We start from the raw sequence: 6,021 nt of genomic DNA on the forward strand, positions 1-6,021 counted from the left end.
ACACTCCAAATATCGGCACCTCCAGACTTGGAGCCACCTCAACCCCCAAAACCTTTGACATGACGTCTGAAAAAACCCTTCCAAAACCCCCTCAACCTCGGTTATGCCCAAAACATGTGCACATGGTTCACCGGCCCACCAGCACACCACCCATACCTATCCTCCCACCCTTGAATGAACAGACTCATCCTGGACACCGTCATGTGGGTCCTACGCATCACCTTAAATTGGATAAGACTTATTTGGCACACAATGAGGATGCATTCACCCTCCACAGAGCTTCTCTTCAAACCCCACCCCCCAACGCCCCCCCCCCCTCAACTCCTCCTCCCACTTGAGCCTGACCTCCTCCATGGGAGTACTCTCCCTCTTCATTAGCTCCCTGTTATGTTTGGTGTTCGATGTCCAGTAAGGAATCGACGTAGGGATGTTGTTTCCATTAGCAGGGGAGACTAGGACCCGGGGGCACAGCCTTAGAATAAAAGGGAGTCACTTTAGAACAGAGATGAGGAGAAATTTCTTCAGCCAGAGAGTGGTGGGTCTGTGGAATTCATTGCCACAGAGGGCGGTGGAGGCCGGGACGTTGAGTGTCTTTAAGACAGAAATTGATAAATTCTTGATTTCTCGAGGAATTAAGGGCTATGGAGAGAGAGCGGGTAAATGGAGTTGAAATCAGCCATGATTGAATGGTGGAGTGGACTCGATGGGCCAAATGGCCTCACTTCCGCTCCTATGTCTTATGGTCTTATGATCTTATGGACCAAACAACATGACTTGTCCAAACCAGGATCTTTATTAAATCACATGTGATCTGTTGCAGAGCAAGTTATCAACTGTGCCCTCAAGTTGGTCCCCCTACACGATGCCGCCTCCAACTGCCCCCAAACTGACCACTTCACCACCACCCATCTCAAAAGCCATTGCAACATGTGCTGTCTGGTAGTAGTTCAACAGGCTCGGCAAAGCTAACTCACCAGGCCCACCCACCTCCCCACTTCATCAATCCCTCTCCAAGAACACCCTCCTCACCCCCGGAGCCGTCCCTGCCAATACCAACCTCAAAATCATCCCATTCTCCTTCCTAAAAAAGGACTTAGGAACAAAAATCGGGAGGTTCTGGAATACAAACAAAAACTTTGGCAGTATCGCCATCTTCACCGTCTGCACCCACCCCACCAAAGACAATCGCAGCACATCCCACCTCTTGAAGTCCGCCTTCATTCCCTCCACCAGCATCACCAAGTTCAGCATGTGCAGCTGTGTCCAACTCTGCGCCACCAGTATCTCAAGATAGCAAAAGCTCGCTCCCGCTACCCAGAATGGCAATTCCCTCAGCCTCCTCTCCTGTCCGGATTTTGCTGAGTTGGCGGGACTCGGAGCTGCCCAAAGCAGGGGTGTGGGCGAGCGACCTGTTGGAGTTCCTTCATTTGGAAAAGATCAGGTTCGCCAAGCGAGGGGCGGAGGTGGCGTTCACCTTGAGGTGGAAGCTGTTTATCGAGGGTTATTGCGTCATCAACGGGGTGGGGGGGGGGGGGGGGTGCGGTTGCCTTAATTTTTGTTTGGGGGTGAAAAGTTGGAAAAGGGAGGCGGGGCAGTGCGGTGGCACAGTGGTTAGCACTGGCACCTCATGGCGCCGAGGTCCCAGGTTCGATCCCGGCTCTGGGTCACTGTCCATGGGGAGTTTGCACATTCTCTCCATGTTTGTGTGAGTATCGCCCACAACCCAAAAAGATGTGCAGGCTAGGTGGATTGGCCACGCTAAATTGCCCCTTAATTGGAAAAAATGAATTGGGCACTCTAAATATAAAAGAAAAAGAAAAGACAAAAAAAGGAAAAGGGAGACGGGTGCTGGAGTGGTAGCTCTTACAGTTTGGTTCTTGGCCGGATGAAATTGGTGCACTAGAGAACGTCTAGTTTGTGATTAGTTAAATGTTTATTGTTAAACAATAGTGTGGGTCAGATAACAATAAGAAAATTATCAAAATCTACTAACTATAAATTACTACTATAAATTATCGAAGAGCTACTATAAATACGACTATCCACTCCAACAGCTATCTCCAGACTCCGCAGTAACAGTGTCACGTGTTTGTTCTCTACTGCCACCTGTGATTGGAGGTCGTATCTGTTAATATTTCCATAACTGCTTATGCATTTCATCACATCCCCTTGTCATCACATCCCCTTTCCTTTGGAAATAAACAATATTTACATACATTATTTAAATTCAGTACACAGTACATATGATATGCATAATACTTCAATTATTTACAAGGTCCATCACAAATTCAAATTGTCTGGCTTTCTTCTGTGTCTTGTCGACCTTCTAAGCATTGGTTGAACTCATTCTCAAAATGGCTCTTGCTGTGTTTCTGTGTTGTTTTTTTTAAAAAAAATTTTATTCTCCTCCTTTTTCACATTTTCTCCCACATTTGCACCCAACAATAAACAATAATCAGTAACGAATGTAATGTCAATCCCCATATCAATAACAATGATTCCATCCTCCCACCAAACCCCCAAAATTTAGCCCGCATGTTAACATAAATAAATGACAATCAGGAGTATCACCCATAGTCACCATTAACACATACAGTCCCCCTCCCCCCAACCCTCCCAGCCACCGCCCCCCTAATGTTCAATGTAATCCAATTCTCGAAAGTGCATAATGAATAACGCCCATGAATTGTAGAACCCCTCCAACCTCCCCTCAGTATAAATTTGACCTTCTCAAGAGTCAAGAATTCCAGCAGGCCCCCCCGCCACGCCAGGGCACAGGGTGGAGAGGTTGATCTCCACCCTAACAGGATCCGCCTTCGGGCGATCAACGAGGCGAAGGCAACAACATCTGCCTTCGCACCCGTTTCCAACCCCGGCAGGTCCGACACCCCGAATATGGCCTCCCGAGGGCCCGGGTCCAGTTTCATGTGCACCACTTTAGAGATTACCCTAAAAACCTCCTTCCAGTAATCCTCCAGCTTTGGACAGGACCAAAACATATGAACATGGTTTGTGGCACCCCCCGCCCGCAACGTTCACACACATCTTCTACCCCCTCAAAGAGCCGGCTCATCCTCGCCCTTGTAAAGTGTGCTCTATAGACCACCTTCAGCTGTATCAGCCCCAACCTCGTTCACGAGGTAGAGGCGTTCACCCTCCGGAGCACCTCACACCGGAAACCCTCATTCATACCCTCGCCCAACTCTTCCTCCCACTTTGGCGTGAACCCTTCTAGCGGCGCCGTCGCCTCTTCCAAAATAGCCCCGTAAACCGCAAATACTACCCCTTCCTCCAGTCCCCCTGTCGTCAACAATTTGCAAGCCGACTCTACTGGGAAGCTTTGTATCTCCTTTCTGGCAAAGTCTCGAACCTGCATGTATCTAAATATTTCCCCCTGCTCCAGCCCATACTTCGCTCCCAGCTCCTTCAATCCTGCAAACCGAGCCCCAATAATCAAATATTTTAGTGTCCTAATTTCTTTCTCCTCCCATCTCCGAACATTTCCATCCCACTTCCCTGGCTCAAATCTACGGTTTCCCCGAATCAGCATTTCCCTTGACCCTGCCCCCACCCCGAAGTGCTGGTGAAACTGCCTCCAAATTCTCAACAAAGCTATTACTACCGGACTGTGTTTCTGTGTTTTGAACATCTGCAGCTTGTTCTGTTTCTGCGTGCTGAGGTAGCTTTTGTTCAGTTGCCCTGAGATTGCTTTCTACATCATCCTGTGGTTGTAAAACAAAGGGCTGCTGAACCTTCAGCAAGATTCTCCTGTTTCTACATAGAACCTGTCCTTCATTCGTGACGATGATGTATGACTATGGATCTGATAGTTGTATTACCTTTGCACACTTCAACCATTCACCTCCATCAGGATCTTCTAGCCTGACTGTGTCATTCTTTGCTAATGGTTGCAGATATTTTGTAGATCTATCATCATATCTCTTCTGCCTCCTTTTTTGAAATGTGAGCTTCTTCACAAGTTTCCGATTGGTTCGTTCCTGTGAAATATATGGTAAGGTGGTTTTGAGTTGTCGATTCATTAACAATTGTGAAGGTGATAACCCCATTTATCAATGGTGCTGCTCTCTAGCTAAGCAATGCGAGATATGGATCTTCCCGATTGTCCATAGATTTTTTGAATCGTTGCTTCACAATGTGAACACCTTTTTCAGCCTTCCCATTGGATTGCGGATAAAGAGGACGAGAAGTTATATGTCGATAATCATAGCTCTGTGCGAACTCTGTCCATTCATGACTGCTGAAACATGGACCATTCTTGCTCACAACAACTTGTGGTATTCCGTGATGAGCAAAAATGCCCTTGGTATGTTTGATGACACATCTAGCCAATGAGTTGGCTAGTTGTACCACTTCTGGAAAGTTAGGGAAATAGTCAATCACTAACAGGTATTCTTTTCTTGCCACATAGAACAAATCCATTCCCACTTTCTGCCATGGGCCTGTTATAATTTTGCCCATTTGCATTGGTTCCTTTTGTTGTTTGTACTGAAATTCCTGGCAAGTTGCACAGTTTTTGATCATGATCTGAATGTCTTGATTGATGCCTGGCCAGTATACTGTCTCTCTGGCTCTTCATTTGCATTTCTCAATGCCTAAGTTGCCCTCATGAATCTTCTGTAGAATCATGGATCTTACAGATTGTGGTATGACAATCCTGTTTTGCCTGAGCAAAAAAACATTGGCTGCACTTAGCTTCGCTCGAATGTTGGAATATTTGGAACAGTATCCTTTTGGCCATCCCTCACTGAAATATTTTATGATCTTTTGTAGCATTTCATCCTTCTTGGTTTCTTCTTTGATCAATTTTGATTTCGCATCGGACGCTGCAAGTATTTCTGTTACAAGATTGACATGCACTCGCACACCCTCATCCATTGTTTGTTCTTCCACCATATCCACAGCTCGTGAGAGTGTGTCAGCTACTTCGATATGTTTTCCTGGAGTATAACTGAGATTTAGGGCGGCACGGTGGCGCAGTGGTTAGCACTGCTGCCTACGGCGCTGAAGTCCCGGGTTCGCTCCCGGCCCCGGGTCCCTGCCCATGTAGAGTTTGCACATTCCCCCCGTGTCTGCGCGTGTTTCACCCCCACAACCCAAAGATGGGATGGCCATGCTAAATTGTTGATGAATTGGGAAAAAATAATAATTGGGTACTCTAAATTTTTTTTTTTAAATGAGATTGAAATCGTGCCTCTGTAGATTCACCATCATCCTTTGTATTCTCGGTGACATCTTATTTAAATTTTTGCTTATGATTGCTACTAGTGGTCTATGATCAGTTTCGATCATGAATATTGGTAGGCCACATATTTAATTGTGAAATTTGTCTAAGCCATTTATCAGACCTAAGCATTCTTTCTCGGTCTGAGCACATCTACGCTCTGAGTCAATCAGTGACCTAAATATATATACATTTTATGTACATACTATACAGAGGGGCTGGTTTAGCATAGTGGGCTAAACAGCTGGCTTGTAATGCAGAATGATGCCAGCAGCACGGTTCAATTCCCGTACCGGCCTCCCCGAACAGGCGCCGGAATGTGGCGACCAGGGGCTTTTCACAGTAACTTCATTGAAGCCTACTTGTGACAATAAGCTATTATTATATATATATATATATGCAATCGGTAGCCAATAATCCTCATTGTCTTCCTGCAATAACACTGCACCTAATCCATCTTTCGACACATCTGTTGATATTTTTGTCTTCTTTATAGGGTCAAAATGGGTCAGCACTGGAGCTGCTGTCCATGCTTCCTTTAGCATTCGCCACTCATGTTCTTGTCTGTCAGATCATTGGAAAATAGTCGCCTTTTTGGTTGTTTCCCACAAGCATGCCGTTTTTGCTGATAAATTATGAAGAAATGTACCTATCAAATTTATCATACCTAGCATCCTGAGGACCCCTTTTTTGTTGGACGTGGCATGTTTAGTATCACCTTTATCTTCTCGTGGTCTGGTTGTACACCTTGAGTAGACAGTTTGTCTCCCAAGAATGTA

This window comes from Scyliorhinus torazame, chromosome 12, assembly GCF_047496885.1.
Source record: "Scyliorhinus torazame isolate Kashiwa2021f chromosome 12, sScyTor2.1, whole genome shotgun sequence".
NCBI lineage: Eukaryota > Metazoa > Chordata > Chondrichthyes > Carcharhiniformes > Scyliorhinidae > Scyliorhinus > Scyliorhinus torazame.